We start from the raw sequence: 15,319 nt of genomic DNA on the forward strand, positions 1-15,319 counted from the left end.
TCCTCCGACGTCACCCAAAATTGAACAACCACCGTTTCTATTCATGGGGACACTCACGTCGAGCTGTTTTTTTTTTTTAACGATTGGTCTTCAATCATAAAAGAACGCCGTGCAACTCTGGTCCGTAGGGGCGTCACCGAAGTCCCCTTTAAACGTCATAGCGACAGTTTATCGGGGTTAGCCCCATCACCTACCTTACCCTCCGTGAATAAAATCGTTTGGCGCAAGACAATAAAGGCTGCAATGTATAATATATACAAAGGACTCGAACACCTAATGTACTAACATCTCGCCACAAAGCTCAAGGACAACCACTTTATCCTTTAATAAATAAACACACAAGTAGAAATTAATAATTATAAAAATTAACAACAACCGTTTCAGGAAGACAATGGATTTTAAGTTGTCTCAGAAAAAAAAAATATAAATTAATAATCAAAAATTATCAACACCTGTCTCAGGTCAAAAGATTTTAGATAATCTCAGACAAGATAAATAAATACACAAATGAATAAATAAAGATGAATGAATAGATAAACAAAACTGTCAATGTAGCACTTCCTTGCCGCCTCGAAATCCTATCTGCTGTCCCATCACGTGCAGGCAACGTCCTTCCTACCGCGCTTTGGCGAGGGTGTGACTCCAATGCAAAGCAGCAGACACCCATGCATGCATTCTCACAAAGATGCAATCGCCCCACTCCCACCTCTCTCTCTCGGCCCTCCCCACCTCTCTGTCTCTCTCGCCCCCCCTCTCCTTCCCTCCCTTTCTTTTCCCTTTCCTCCCCCTCTCTTTCTTTCTCTCTTCCTCCCCCCCCCTTTCTCTCTCTCCCTCCCTCCCCTCTTCCTCTGTCTCGCTCTCCCTCCCCTCTTCCTCTGTCTCGCTCTCCCTCCCCTCTTCCTCTGTCTCGCTCTCCCTCCCCTCTTCCTCTGTCTCGCTCTCCCTCCCCTCTTCCTCTGTCTCGCTCTCCCTCCCCTCTTCCTCTGTCTCGCTCTCCCTCCCCTCTTCCTCTGTCTCGCTCTCCCTCCCCTCTTCCTCTGTCTCGCTCTCCCTCCCCTCTTCCTCTGTCTCGCTCTCCCTCCCCTCTTCCTCTGTCTCGCTCTCCCTCCCCTCTTCCTCTGTCTCGCTCTCCCTCCCCTCTTCCTCTGTCTCGCTCTCCCTCCCCTCTTCCTCTGTCTCGCTCTCCCTCCCCTCTTCCTCTGTCTCGCTCTCCCTCCCCTCTTCCTCTGTCTCGCTCTCCCTCCCCTCTTCCTCTGTCTCGCTCTCCCTCCCCTCTTCCTCTGTCTCGCTCTCCCTCCCCTCTTCCTCTGTCTCGCTCTCCCTCCCCTCTTCCTCTGTCTCGCTCTCCTCCCCCCCTTCCTCTGTCTCGCTCTTCCTCCCCTCTTCCTCTGTCTCGCTCTCCCTCCCCTCTTCCTCTGTCTCGCTCTCCCTCCCCTCTTCCTCTGTCTCGCTCTCCCTCCCCTCTTCCTCTGTCTCGCTCTCCCTCCCCTCTTCCTCTGTCTCGCTCTCCCTCCCCTCTTCCTCTGTCTCGCTCTCCCTCCCCTCTTCCTCCGTCTCGCTCTCCCTCCCCTCTTCCTCCGTCTCGCTCTCCCTCCCCTCTTCCTCCGTCTCGCTCTCCCTCCCCTCTTCCTCCGTCTCTCGCCCTCCCTCTTTCTCCGTCTCTCGCCCTCCCTCTTTCTCCGTCTCTCTCGCCCTCCCCCCTTTCTCTGTCACTCTCTCTACCTCTCTCTTTCTCTTCGTTGCATCACTTACGGTTGATTGTCTGACCAACGCACGCGCGAATCACATACGTTGTAAATAAATACGTTGAACATAAGAACAAGAATGAAGGGGACTACAAGAGACCATGCTGCATTACTCAACTGTTGCATCGGGACATGCCAGTCGGTAATAACCTGAGCTTCTATCCTTGGAAAACTATTTCACAGAGGTGGAACCCGAGGTGGTAAAGAGGAAACTGAAGGAAGAGGAAAAATAAGTAAAAGTGATCAACATTCTTCTTCCGAGTGGAAACGAGTTCTCAATAAAATTAAATAAAACATAATACCAACGTGTGACTGTGGCCCGTAGGGGGTGCCCCCCCCCCTCCTAAAAAACAATCATAATACGGTCAATAGCCCATACGGGAGAGAGGGAGAGCAGGGTGAGAATTAAAGAGCACCACAACAACGAGTCCCATGACGTTATGCCATGCTCTCCAGCCCAAAAACGACTCAACTCTTGCCTATCGCTCGCCAGATTCAACTGAATAACACCAGCCGGCGCCAGCTCCAGATTAAACAGGACGCCATAAAAGTGACGGCGCCAAACTGAAAGACTTCGGGGAAAAGGGGGAGAGGGGGAATTGGGGGGGAGAGGGAGGAATTGGGGGGGGGAGGGGTTGGAACTGCGCAAGCCTTCTCGGCCACGCGTGGCGGCCAAAAGGAGAAAGGCCAGAGAGCGAGTGTTCGGCATCACGTTTGGTCCAGAAGGAACCGCAAAAACACACACACACACATTCGCGACAATAAATTACAAAATATTAGGGGAAGGTTTCCATTTGCATGAGAGGGGGGTTAACCACAAACCCATTAGATTTTATTCACAATGCTTTGCATAATAATTCAATGAGAATATAGCAACTTCGAAGTTTTATACGTGTGTGTGTATATATCATATATGTACACGCATAATATACTTAAAACCCATTACCACTACGACACACTTTATCGTCTTTCTTCTGGCTCGGACTAGACCATTCTACTCCCTTTCGGAGGGTCTGCCTCATTCACCGAAGCCGCAGCGGCCACAACAAAAATCTCTAGAGAGAGAAAAAAAAAAAAAAGACGTCACTTCAACTGAGGGAAGTTTGCATAATCCTGAACAAATTGTGAAAACGGTGCAAAGGAAGTGCAAAACCTAATTACATGGCCCCAAAGGCAGTGGTCGGCAACCTGCGGCTCTTCATAGGTCATTTGTGTTTGTGGCTCCAGATGCTTCTTACAAAATAATTCTTTCAAAACATGGACGTCATGTACTTTAAAATTGTATAACATTCCAGGCAAACTTACACACACACACACACACATTCATTTAAGTTCGAAAAGACCTGTAGCTATCACTTTTATGATTTGTAGAAATACCCTCCAGCTGGTTATTCAATATCGTACTGGTGGCGATTCAATATCCTCTTGGGAAGTCTCAATACCCCCTGTAAATGATTCAATAACCTCATGGTGTTTGTTCAGTATCCTCTGTGGGGTCATTCAATAACACCCTGTGGGTGATTTCCTACCTCCCTGTTACTTTATACTCTGTGGGCAATATCCCACTGAGGGTGGTTCAATATCTTACTGGCGTTTTAATATCCCACCGGTGGGATTCAATATCCCTGTGGGCAATTCAATACCCCCTGTGGGCAATTCAGTACCCCCTATGGGCAATTCAGTACCCCCTAAGGGCAATTCAGTACCCCCTAAGGGCAATTCAGTACCCCCTTGGGGGTAATTCAGTACCCCCTTGGGGGTGATTCAGTACCCCCTTGGGATGATTTAATATCCTGATTTATCCTACCGTTATGATTCAATACTCCGCGTGGGATTGTTCAATATCTCCTATGGGGTGATTAAATACACCGTATGGAGTGACTCAATGCCCCCTTGGGGATAATTCAATACCTCCTATGGGGTAATTCAATACCTCCTATGGGGTAATTCAATACTCCCCGAGGGGTGATTCAATATCCCGTGGGGCGATTCAATACGCCCTATGGGGTTATGCAATACCCCCTGGGATGATTTAAAAAAGCACACTGTGGGTGATTCTACAGACGATTTAATATCTCATTGGTGGTGGTTCAATCGCCCCTGGGGAGATTCAATTATCATCTATGGGATTCAATACCCCACATAGAATGATTCAATATACCATATGGAGTGACAATACCCCATAAGGAGTGATTCAATACCCTTAGGGCTTAATGGAACTATTTCTTAGGGGTAAACGAAAACATCCCGTAAATCAACGAATATCACAAGTAATAGCAATAACTAATAAGAGAAAAATTATAAAAGAAATAATAATTTAATAATTACAATCAATAAATAATAATGATTGATACAAATCCTGTACGGCAAAAGTGCGGGAAACCAACGGAATTAAAAAAATAATAATAAATTGTGCAGGAATTTTCCTGTAAGAAAAAAAAAAAAAAAAAAGACCCTCCCCCTTACATAATTCAACTGCTGTTCATGGCAACTCTCTCCTCTTTTTGCAAGGTATCGAAAGTGAAAGGAGAGAGAGAGAGAGAGAGAGAGAGAGAGAGAGAGAGAGAGAGAGAGAGAGTGGGAGGGTACGGAGACATTGAGAGAGGCGAAAGAGAGGGGGGTGTGCAGAGAGTTTGACCTGAGGGCACTAGGTCCAAAAAACTTATTGTCTCAAAGTACAAACACCCCTGACGAATAAAATCAATTGGTGTCAACCAATAGAAGAAAAAAAAAGCCAGTGGCGAGTCCATGGTAATCCAAGTCACCCCCCCCCCCTCCTTCTCTCTCCTTCTCTCTCCCCCTCTCTCTGTCTAAAATGGCTCCAGATCCTTCGAACCCCGGGTTGCTCAAATACCACCCCCTTCCATACCGGGTGGCACTTTCCCTTTCACTCTCGGTGTCGCCAGACGAAAGGGGTCATGCCGACCCCCGGTCATCATCAACTTCCGTTCCGGTTGGTACTTTAACCTCTGTCGCCAGACTATTTCATTCATTTCCGTGGCAGTGAAACGACACCAGACGCTTGTCTGACCTTACTCTAACGAGAGGCCACTGTGGCTTTCACTTGTGTATTTGTTCTGGCTGCCGTCGAGTGATTTCATTCGCTCGAGGGAAATCTTGCACTGCTTTAGCCTAAGCGCAAACTAAGACGCAGGCGACACAGGTGACGCAGCGCAGCGCAAAGGAAGACTTCCTGCTGTTGAGCTGCTGAAGTACAGTTCGAGTTTCTCTCTCACCTGAAATGCTTCTAGATGTACTAACTCAGCATTTCAATTGAGAAAGAAGTCCAACTGTACTTTAATTCAGCAACAGGAAGAAGTCTGCCTTTGCCCTGGGCAGCGGCGCCTGTGTCGACTGCGTCTCGCTTCCCCCACGGGGAACAATCATGCGTGGGGGTTACTTCCTAAAGTGACATAAGCGACCTGTCAATGAATAAACAAAGTAAAGTATAATAATAGAAAATAAACGGCTCCATGAACTACCTATTACTAGTGTTGTCACACGAACGCTACATGGGGTCAATGCCTAGCAATCTCGCAGACAGCCTGGCTGAGATTCGAAACAGATTCGCCCCCCAAACTCACAATCCTCCTTCCTTCGTTAATCCGGGTTAAACTAAATATAACAATAACAACAATAATAAAAATAGCAATAACAATAATGATAAAATATATGGTTTAACGTCACACACTCCTCCCATCGGAAGGCTAGGACGGTGCCCCTTAGAGAGGACTTTGTAGCATAGAATTGAACCATGCCCTTGGTCCAACTTCGCCGGTGGCAAAATTCAAACCGCCATTCCCTCGACCTTCGCCTCAAGTAACGACGCCCTAACCCGCTCAGCCAGCGAGCTTCCTATATGATAAAATAGCAATAATAATAACGATACTAATTATTATCATTCATTCAAATAATTTTTTGAACTTCATGCCCAATCACACATCCTTTGATCTTTGTCCGAGACTTTGCCTCCTGGAGAAAGAAAAGAGAGAGAGAGAGAGAGAGAGAGAGAGAGGAGAGAGAGAGAGAGGAGAGAGAGAGAGAGGAGAGAGAGAGAGAGGAGAGAGAGAGAGAGGAGAGAGAGAGAGAGGAAAGAGAGAGGAAAGAGAGAGAGGAGAGAGAGAGGAGAGAGGGGGGGAAACTGTGTTGCCACCTCAAAAAACGGCCCACACCCATGTCGCTTTCCTCGCCTGCCCACCAGGAGGGGAGGTTGCACCATCAGGTGGTGACGAAGGAACTTCCCCCTTCAAGGTTTCTGCTCAAGAAAAGATTCCTTGTCGGTGGGGGTGGCTGGTTGGGGTGGGGTGAGGTGGGGTGGGGTGGAGAGTGGGGGAGGAAGAGGCACTTACTTTGTGAGTGAGTGAGCAGTTACTACAATTATGTCAATGACAACCACAATGCCTGACGGCACATCACCGAGCCTGAATGCAGAAAATAAACAAATAAATAATATACAAAGTAAAGCCAACACTCAGCCAGCCAAGCAAGAAAAATTCATGGGCTGGCAGACGAGACCCTGCGGCCATCAACCAAGTTTCGGACTCCGGTGTCGAAGACCTGTGGAGTCGCGACAAACTTTTTACGGACGAGAGACACACACACACAGAGATAATTGTTGGAATCCCAAGATTTCGAGCTTTTTCTTTCGGGTAACTGCAGGATTCGAACTATTCGGGGCGACATAGTTGCCACATTCCACCAGTCTAGCGGGACTCGAAATTCGAGCCCAGTAGCCACCCAGACGAGGACCATCTTCAGAGAGGTTCCCCGACAAGACTTCAGTGGGACCTCTACGGACCAGAGAAGCGCAGAATTATTTTCTCGTAGGAGAATAATCTCCATTAAAGAATGTTTTTAGTTCCTATACCTTCTATGCTTAAACTCCTACCTTACCTCCACTGACTCATCTATTCGGCGCTGGAACTCTTGAACTTCACGTCGGGAGGCGCTGAGCTGCAAGAGTCTCCTTTGCCCTGGGTACAACTCCCGGGGAAGAATATGTCATCCGGTGGCTGTCGGAATCGAGCGCGGAATTGCGCCGTGTGGAAACCAAGTTAAAAACACACGGGCTGTGACCTTTCAGGAAAAGGTCTTTCAAAGGTGTGTGTACCCTTTTGTCATGTTACGGCCAGCGAAAGGAAAAGTGAACACACACACACACACACGAAAGAAAAAATCCTGCATCAGAGGAGTGCCTTTAAGGGCGAAAATCTCGCTTTATGTAACCGGTCGTTCTATCTGATCAACCGGGTTTTGGCCCGTTCAGTGACGTCACTTCAAGCTCATGTTAACGCCGACTACGCCCGTAGGGTGGTGGGGTCAAAGAGTATTAACTCCCACCTCACTTCTCTCTCTCCGAGTGAGTTCTTGAGGCCTTCAGCCGAAAGAAATATGTCGTCACCAGTCTCGATAAAACAGAACGAGGAGTGATAAACACTTAACACACAATAGGAAAAAAATATAGTCTCTTCAAGACGCTGATGTAACGTACAGCTTTTTTGTTCCTCTTAACTAAGGTCGGGGGGTGACATTATGCGTCCGAGGTTAGGGCGTGGAGGGGGGGGGGGCGGACCCTTTTGCCAGATGGGCGTCCCGACGGGTGACAGGCTGGCAAACCAGAAATTGTCCCCAACTCTCCTGCAGCTGTATACATTCGCCTGTCCTTAGCCAGAACAAAATAAAGTACGTTCCTGTATTGAAAGGGTTCAGTACTCTTCCTGTTGCCCTTTATGGCTCTTTCACTCGTTCCCCCTACCCATCGCTTATTAGAATAATAAAATCCCCCACGGAAAGAATCCCCTTCGAGGAGAATATTCCGTATGAAAAATCCCACCAGGGAAAATACCCTGAAAAATTCACCCAAAAATCCCTTTACCCCTGTTAATTAACTTTACCTAACCTTTTCCTCTTCATTTTAACTGCTTCAATTTAACCTTAGGGGGACATTTCCCCTTGGGGATTTTTTTTTTTTTTTTTTAATTGGGGATATTTTTATTCGGGGTATTATTTCCTGCCACTCTCCATCGGCACAAACATCCACAAATATAGAAGCGATGGTAAAGTATAGTACCTCGCCAGCGAAAAGATTTAAATCCAAGAGCCACTTTTGACATTTTGTTCTGAGCATAATGATAAAGTCCAATTGACGCACCAAAGACAGCTGCCACTGTAAGAAATTTGCGCTGGCTGGTGCCAAGGTATTTCAATCAGCCTAAGAGCACTTCTAGGGGAACAAAGAGGAAAGCGAGAGAGAGAGAGGAGAGAGGAAAGCGAGAGAGAGAGGAGAGATGAAAGCGAGAGAGAGAGATGAAAGCGAGAGAGAGAGAGAGGAGAGATGAAAGCGAGAGAGAGAGAGGAGAGATGAAAGCGAGAGAGAGAGAGAGAGGAGAGATGAAAGCGAGAGAGAGAGAGGAGAGATGAAAGCGAGAGAGAGAGAGGAGAGATGAAAGCGAGAGAGAGAGAGAGGAGAGATGAAAGCGAGAGAGAGAGAGGAGAGATGAAAGCGAGAGAGAGGAGAGATGAAAGCGAGAGAGAGGAGAGATGAAAGCGAGAGAGAGAGAGGAGAGATGAAAGCGAGAGAGAGAGAGGAGAGATGAAAGCGAGAGAGGAGAGATGAAAGCGAGAGAGAGAGGAGAGATGAAAGCGAGAGAGAGAGGAGAGATGAAAGCGAGAGAGAGGAGAGATGAAAGCGAGAGAGAGAGAGGAGAGATGAAAGCGAGAGAGAGAGGAGAGATGAAAGCGAGAGAGAGAGAGGAGAGATGAAAGCGAGAGAGAGAGGAGAGATGAAAGCGAGAGAGAGGAGAGATGAAAGCGAGAGAGAGGAGAGATGAAAGCGAGAGAGAGAGGAGAGATGAAAGCGAGAGAGAGAGAGGAGAGATGAAAGCGAGAGAGAGAGAGGAGAGATGAAAGCGAGAGAGAGAGAGGAGAGATGAAAGCGAGAGAGAGAGAGGAGAGATGAAAGCGAGAGAGAGAGAGGAGAGATGAAAGCGAGAGAGAGAGGAGAGATGAAAGCGAGAGAGAGAGGAGAGATGAAAGCGAGAGAGAGAGGAGAGATGAAAGCGAGAGAGAGAGGAGAGATGAAAGCGAGAGAGAGAGGAGAGATGAAAGCGAGAGAGAGAGAGCGAGATGTGGGGGAGGTACGTGAGAAACGTTTGAGAGCACAAGCAATACTTGGCACAGCCTAGATTCCTGCACGTGTTTGTCTTTTGTACCCTAAGCTCACCCTCCTCCTGTTCCTCCTCTTCAATGCGTTGTTCTGAGCTCTTACTGGTTCAACCCAAGGTCAGCGAGTGCTGTAGCGCCGAGGTGCAATCATTAACGAGAGAATCTTTCCTTTCCTGTGCGTTTTTTGTAAACAAAGGGGATTTTTCTCCTGTGCGTGTCCTCGAATCGTAAGTAAATCTCTCTCTCCTACGTGTTCTCGGATTAAAAATTAGGGAACTCCTCTTCTTGTGATTTCCTGTATTGCAAATGAGGGAAATGATCTCCTGAGCGTTTCTTTATACTGCAAACAAGTAAACTTCTCACACTTTCACTTTCACTCTCGCGTGTGCACCCGTGTCTCTAAATGCTCCTCGCCTCAACTGCGCATGAAAAGAAAGTTTATTTTCTCGGAATTTTTTTTTTTTTATGTTGGGTCTTAAAACGTTCATTTGTCGCCACCTTTCAACTCTTAGTATTATCTACTGTACCGACACTACGTAGACTGGGGGGAAACCGATTATTCATTACTTTGTCTTGCTACATTTTTTCATCCTTTCTAAACACTCCACATGATCACGTGTGCATATACACACAAACACACGTTATGTATATAATGGTCTTGGATCACGTGCTGGCTCGTGAACGACAGCTAATATCTCTCCCAAATGTGAGCTCGTGTTTCGTATGGTCCGATATATGGTGTAATGATGTGACCTTACACACACACGTTCTCGGGTTTGCGTCGTAGCGAGACCTCGACGTTAACCACTACATCATCAAGCCTTGCGTGCATGCGTGCATGTGCATGGTTACCTACATACCAAGTGAACTTTATCTTTAAGGCGAAACCAAGGACTTTCTGGCGATAAGCCTAACGGAACGACCATAAACTTATACACGATTTTATATTATATATATATATATATATATATATATATATATATATATATATATATATATATATATATATGTGTGTGTGTGTGTGTGTGTGTGTGTGTGTGTGTGTGTGTGTGTGTGTGTGTGTGGTGTGTGTGTGGTGTGTGTGTGTGTGTGTGTATGTGGTGTGTGTGTGGTGTGTGTGTGGTGTGTGTGTGTGGTGTGGTGTGGTGTATGTGTGTGTGCGCGCGGACGCGCGTGTCTGGAGAACAAGATACGGGACTCACGAGCGCTGGTCCTTTGTTGCAACCACAATACGGTTGAATACAATTAAGTAGTTAAATACACATACGGTCACTTTCCCTCTTATGAAGGGGACGGGTGCGGGGGAGGGGCACGTTGAGGTAATTACAATAAATTATAAAAACACTAAATAACTGCCTTCCCGTATACAACCGTTAAACCTAATTACCCATCAAGATATTAAATAAATTACTGTTTGCTTACAAGTGAGGACCGCGGAGATAGCCAAGAGACTGGACGGGGGGAAAGTTGCAAGATATGCAAATGTTGCAACATTGTTTACATTCACATTATACTGGTACGGTATACACTAAGTAATAATAATTATAACTAATAATAATATTTATTTCGATTAACCAACCATTTGTCACCCGTAGAGGTGTGTGGGTAGGCGTGGAACAGAAACATCTCCCCCGTACCCAAAATTCCATGCACCATCTGGACACTCGCTTTAACAAGATTTCGGGGAGTCCGTTCTAGAGAGGCTATCATACTGGGCTATTTTCCCTCCAACCGATAAATCGGCGGTAAAATCACAATGGCGAACTAATTTGTTTTCTCAAAAATACATAGGATGTCATTTATTTTCCTCCAGCATATCAGATTCCTTACCGGAAACTACGGACTGCAAATCTTCTCCTACAATCGGAGGAAAAATAGCCCAGCGTGATAACGTCTTCAGGAAGAGCCACCACCCTACTCCATCGGTTCCCCAATCATAGCCAAGTTTACTGTACAAAGGAGGAGCATACCGACAGGAGACCTTTTGGTCCATAACTAGGTCGGATGCTAAGAATAGATGCATGTAGCCTTCTTGACATGGGGCTAGTTAAGTAACCATTAGTGCTAGTTACAAGTTAACTTACCCGGCAAGTAAGTGTTGACACGAGAATAGTTTGGAGGAAAGTTGACTAACTTTCCGTTGACACTGGGCAAGTAGAGGGCTAATTTACAAGTTTCTAGCACTAGCGGCTACTAAACTAGTACACCGTTAACGAGGCTTTAGCATCTATATGCATTAATCCTTATACAGTAATATTTTTTATAAACAATTGCATTAATGTATCGAATACTGAAGATACATTTGTGTCGTTCTAGTAAGTCACAGATCACGTTCGAGTGTCTGTAAAAGCACGTGTAACGTGGAGACGTAGGTGTGACGTGGACGTGACGTAGGTGATGTGGACGTGACGTAGTTGTGACGTGACGAAGGCATCAGGTAGGTGAAACGTGTGACCACAATCCCTCACCATTGAGCATGATGTTGGCACTTTGTAAATCAAAACGTCACTCTCGCCGATATCTCCGTGGCTTCCAGATCTACCCAAGGTCTGTGACCAGGTGAGCTTGGATTAGATTTGGTTCCGTCAGATTACTGGCTGGGAATAAACAAAATACCGCCATACGGCTTATTACATACCTTGGGAGTAGTCTAGTGGTCCTGCAATGGATCCTCAGGATTGGACACTCACTCGCGTGTCCACTGAAAATATAAATTTGTAATTTTAATTAACCCCCCGTTTCTATTCAACACTACTATTCCTGATCACACACATGGACTAGGCCAGCTTTTCCCAACTTTTTACGACCCTAAGGGCAACCCCCATGTAGTCAGGTCTAAGCCGTCTAGCACTCCCTAACTAGTATCTTATTACTAGAAAGGTAAAGTAAGGTATATGTATGCATCACTCCCTAGAAGCCCCTATTACTGATTTCAGTACTCCACCTGGGGTGCCGGCACCCCAGGTAGGGGAAAGCCTAGCTTCCTCCTTCTAGTGAACCTACCTTGCTCAAAGATCCCACCGCTGCCACCAATAGGGCGCATACCGTTTCTTCCGGTCAACCATTCCATTTACCCATTGCGCTATTTACGAATATACACATTTCGAATTTCTTCGTGCATTTTTGTTTTCCTTTTCGTTCTGAAGTGACGTCTTCGCATTGTACGTCTGAGAGGCGGTCAACTTCCTCGTAAGAACCGAAGAAGGCATTTTACAATTTTTATTCATCATCCCTACCAGTTATTAAACTTCCATTTCCTGAAAAGCGTGTAGGGTTTGTCCAAAATCCCCTTTTTAAAGTTTTTAAGTCTTCCCAAGGATTCCCTTTCTCCGACCTGAATTAATTATCAATAAAATCAGATTACCAGATGATCTTTATCATGGATGTATTACTAATACCAGTTAATTTACTAATCTCGCGAAGACAAAGTCCAAAACGATAGTGTGGTTGTCGGAGGGGGGGGGGGAGTGCGAGTGTGAGGGAGACAGAGACAGGAGAGAGAGACAGAGGATAGATAGATATGGGGGACAGAAAGGAAGAGAGTGGGAGGGGGAGAAAGGGAGGGAGAGGGGAGAGGGAGAGGGGAGAGGGAGGGGGGAGGGGGAGAGAGGGATGGGGAGGGGGAGAGGGATGGGGAGGGGGAGAGGGATGGGGAGGGGGAGAGGGATGGGGAGGGGGAGAGGGATGGGGAGGGGGAGAGGGAGGGGGAGAGGGAGGGAGAGGGGGAGAGGGAGGGGTTGGGGATGGGGAGAGAGGGATGGGGATGGGGAGAGAGGGATGGGGATGGGGAGAGAGGGAGGGAGAAGGGGAGAGAGGGAGGGAGAAGGGGAGAGAGGGAGGGAGAAGGGGAGAGAGGGAGGGAGAAGGGGAGCGAGGGAGGGAGAAGGGGAGCGAGGGAGGGAGAAGGGGAGCGAGGGAGGGAGAAGGGGAGCGAGGGAGGGAGAAGGGGAGCGAGGGAGGGAGAAGGGGAGCGAGGGAGGGAGAAGGGGAGCGAGGGAGGGAGAAGGGGAGCGAGGGAGGGAGAAGGGGAGCGAGGGAGGGAGAAGGGGAGAGAGGGAGGGAGAAGGGTAGAGAGGGAGGGAGAAGGGTAAAGAAGGAGGGAGAAGGGTAAAGAGGGAGGGAGAAGGGGAGAGAGGGAGGGAGAAGGGGAGAGAGGGAGGGAGAAGGGGAGAGAGGGAGGGAGAAGGGGAGAGAGGGAGGGAGAAGGGGAGAGAGGGAGGGAGAAACAAGGTCAGACCCTAAGTTAGTACCACCACCACCGACGACGACGGCGCAGTGACTCACAAACGTCAAGGGTAAGAAGGCTACTCGACGGCGGGAGGACCTCTCATCGAACTCGCCGCCGCCTCAACAGTTGTCGGCCTTGAGGTTGCAGGAGACTTGTGGGTCCACCCCCACCCCCGTTTATTATTTTCCCCGTCCTGACCTGTTCCGCATTCCAGGCCTCCAGTGGGGTCTCGGCCCCTCACAGAGACCTCTCCCGTTCCTTCCGGTGGCCCTGAGCCCCCTCCCACGGGTGTTATTGTGTTCATTGTTCACGCCCTGATAAACGGGGCGTTGTTGGTTCTGTCAGACAAGGTTCTTCTGAACGGAGCTAAAATGAACAACAATGGGAACAAGCGAATGCCAGGGACAGGCAGGTACCGGGCCGGCCACGGGGCGCTACTGGCACACTCGAGAGGAGAAACGGTGACGGGAAGGATCGCACCAGAAAAAAAGAGGGGAAGAAAAGGTGGAGGAGGATGGGGATGGGGAGGAGACAAGAGGAAAGAGGAGGCGGCGGTAGAAGGGGAGGAGGAGGAGGCGGCGGTAGAAGGGGAGGAGGAAGTGGAGGAGGGCGAGGAGGAGGAGGGCGAGGAGGAAGAGGAGGGCGAGGAGGAAGAGGAAGAGGAGGAGGGGAGGAGGAAGAGGAGGAGGGGAGGAGGAAGAGGAGGAGGGGAGGAGGAGGAGGAGAGGAGGGGAGGAGGAAGAGGAGGAGGGGAGGAGGAAGAGGAGGAGGGGAGGAGGAAGAGGAGGAGGGGAGGAGGAAGAGGAGGAGGGGAGGAGGAAGAGGAGGGGAGGAGGAAGAGGAGGGGAGGAGGAAGAGGAGGAGGGGAGGAGGAAGAGGAGGAGGGGAGGAGGAAGAGGAGGAGGGGTGGGAAGGGGGTGAGGGGGGAGCAGGAGGGGAAGGAGGAGGAGGAAGGGGAGGAGGAAGAGGAAGGGGAGGAGGAAGAGGAAGGGGAGGAGGAAGAGGAAGGGGAGGAGGAAGAGGAAGAGGAGGAAGAAGAGGAAGGGGAGGAGGAAGAGGAGGAAGAGGAGGAAGAGGAGGAAGAGGAGGAAGAGGAGGAAGAGGAGGGGAGGAGGAAGAGGAGGAAGAGGAGGAAGAGGACGGGGAGGAGGAAGAGGAGGAGGGGGAGGAGGAAGAGGAGGGGGAGGGGGGAGGGGGAGAAGGAAGAGGAGGGGGAGAAGGAAGAGGAGGGGGAGGAGGAGAGAGGAGGGGGAGGAAGGGGAGGAAGAGGAGGGGAGGAAGAGGAGCAGGAGGAGGGGGAGGAAGGGGAGGAGGGGGAGGAAGAGGAGGGGGAGGAAGAGGAGGGGGAGGAAGAGGAGGGGGAGGAAGAGGAGGGGGAGGAAGAGGAGGGGGAGGAAGAGGAGGAGGGGGAGGAAGAGGAGGAGGAAGAGGAGGGGGAGGAAGAGGAGGAGGAGGAGGAGGAGGAGGAGGAGGAAGAGGAGGAGGAAGAGGAGGGGGAGGAAGAGGAGGGGGAGGAGGAAGGAGAGGAGGGGGAGGAGGAGGAAGAGGAGAAGGAGGAAGAAGAGGAGGGGGAGGAGGAGGAAGAGGAGGGGGAGGAGGAAGAGGAGGGGGAGGAGGAAGAGGAGGAGGGGAGGAAGAGGAGGAAGAGGAGGGGGAGGAGGAAGAGGAGGGGGAGGAGGAGGAGAGGAGGGGGAGGAGGAGGGGGAGGAGAGGAGGGGGAGGGGGAGGAGGAGGGGGAGGAGGAGGAAGAGGAGGGGGAGGAGGAAGAGGAGGGGGAGGAAGGAAGGAGAGGAGGGGGAGGAGGAAGGAGAGGAGGAATAGGAGGGGGAGGAGGAGGAAGAGGAGGGGGAGGAGGAGGAAGAGGAGGGGGAGGAGGAAGAGGAAGAGGAGGTGGAGGGGGAGGAAGAGGAGGGGAGGGGGAGGAAGAGGAGGGGAGGGGGAGGAAGAGGAGGGGAGGGGGAGGAGGGGGAGGAAGAGGAGGAGTAGGAGGAGGAATGCACAGTGACTCTTGCATCATCGTGGTGTGAGGGGAAGTCATACATTTCTGACGGACAGCATAGTCGCCGACTGCAGTCCTACCATCACATGAAACAATACTTAACTCTTCCTTCCAAACAGTTGGCAGGACATTTACAGACATTTATTATATCAATCGGTGGAAGTTTGCCCCACTCCCCCCTAT

General features: G+C 49.4%; 1 protein-coding gene and 1 long non-coding RNA gene across 2 annotated transcripts in view; one reads left to right on the plus strand and one right to left on the minus strand.

Annotated features, from left to right (window-relative positions):
• LOC143021191 (uncharacterized) overlaps positions 1-15,319 on the minus strand; it is a 162,279-nt gene that overhangs the window by 136,266 nt on the left and 10,694 nt on the right. The window contains exon 2 of the long non-coding RNA XR_012965970.1: positions 11,548-11,610. This is a non-coding gene — a long non-coding RNA (uncharacterized LOC143021191). The remainder of the gene's footprint in view (positions 1-11,547; positions 11,611-15,319) is intronic.
• The window catches only part of LOC143021190 (uncharacterized), a 46,252-nt gene that overhangs the window by 17,409 nt on the left and 13,524 nt on the right, over positions 1-15,319 (plus strand). The gene's annotated exons all lie outside the window — the stretch shown is intronic.

Source organism: Oratosquilla oratoria, chromosome 41 (assembly GCF_046742065.1).
Source record: "Oratosquilla oratoria isolate Oo_2021 chromosome 41, ASM4674206v1, whole genome shotgun sequence".
Taxonomy (NCBI): Eukaryota; Metazoa; Arthropoda; class Malacostraca; order Stomatopoda; family Squillidae; genus Oratosquilla; species Oratosquilla oratoria.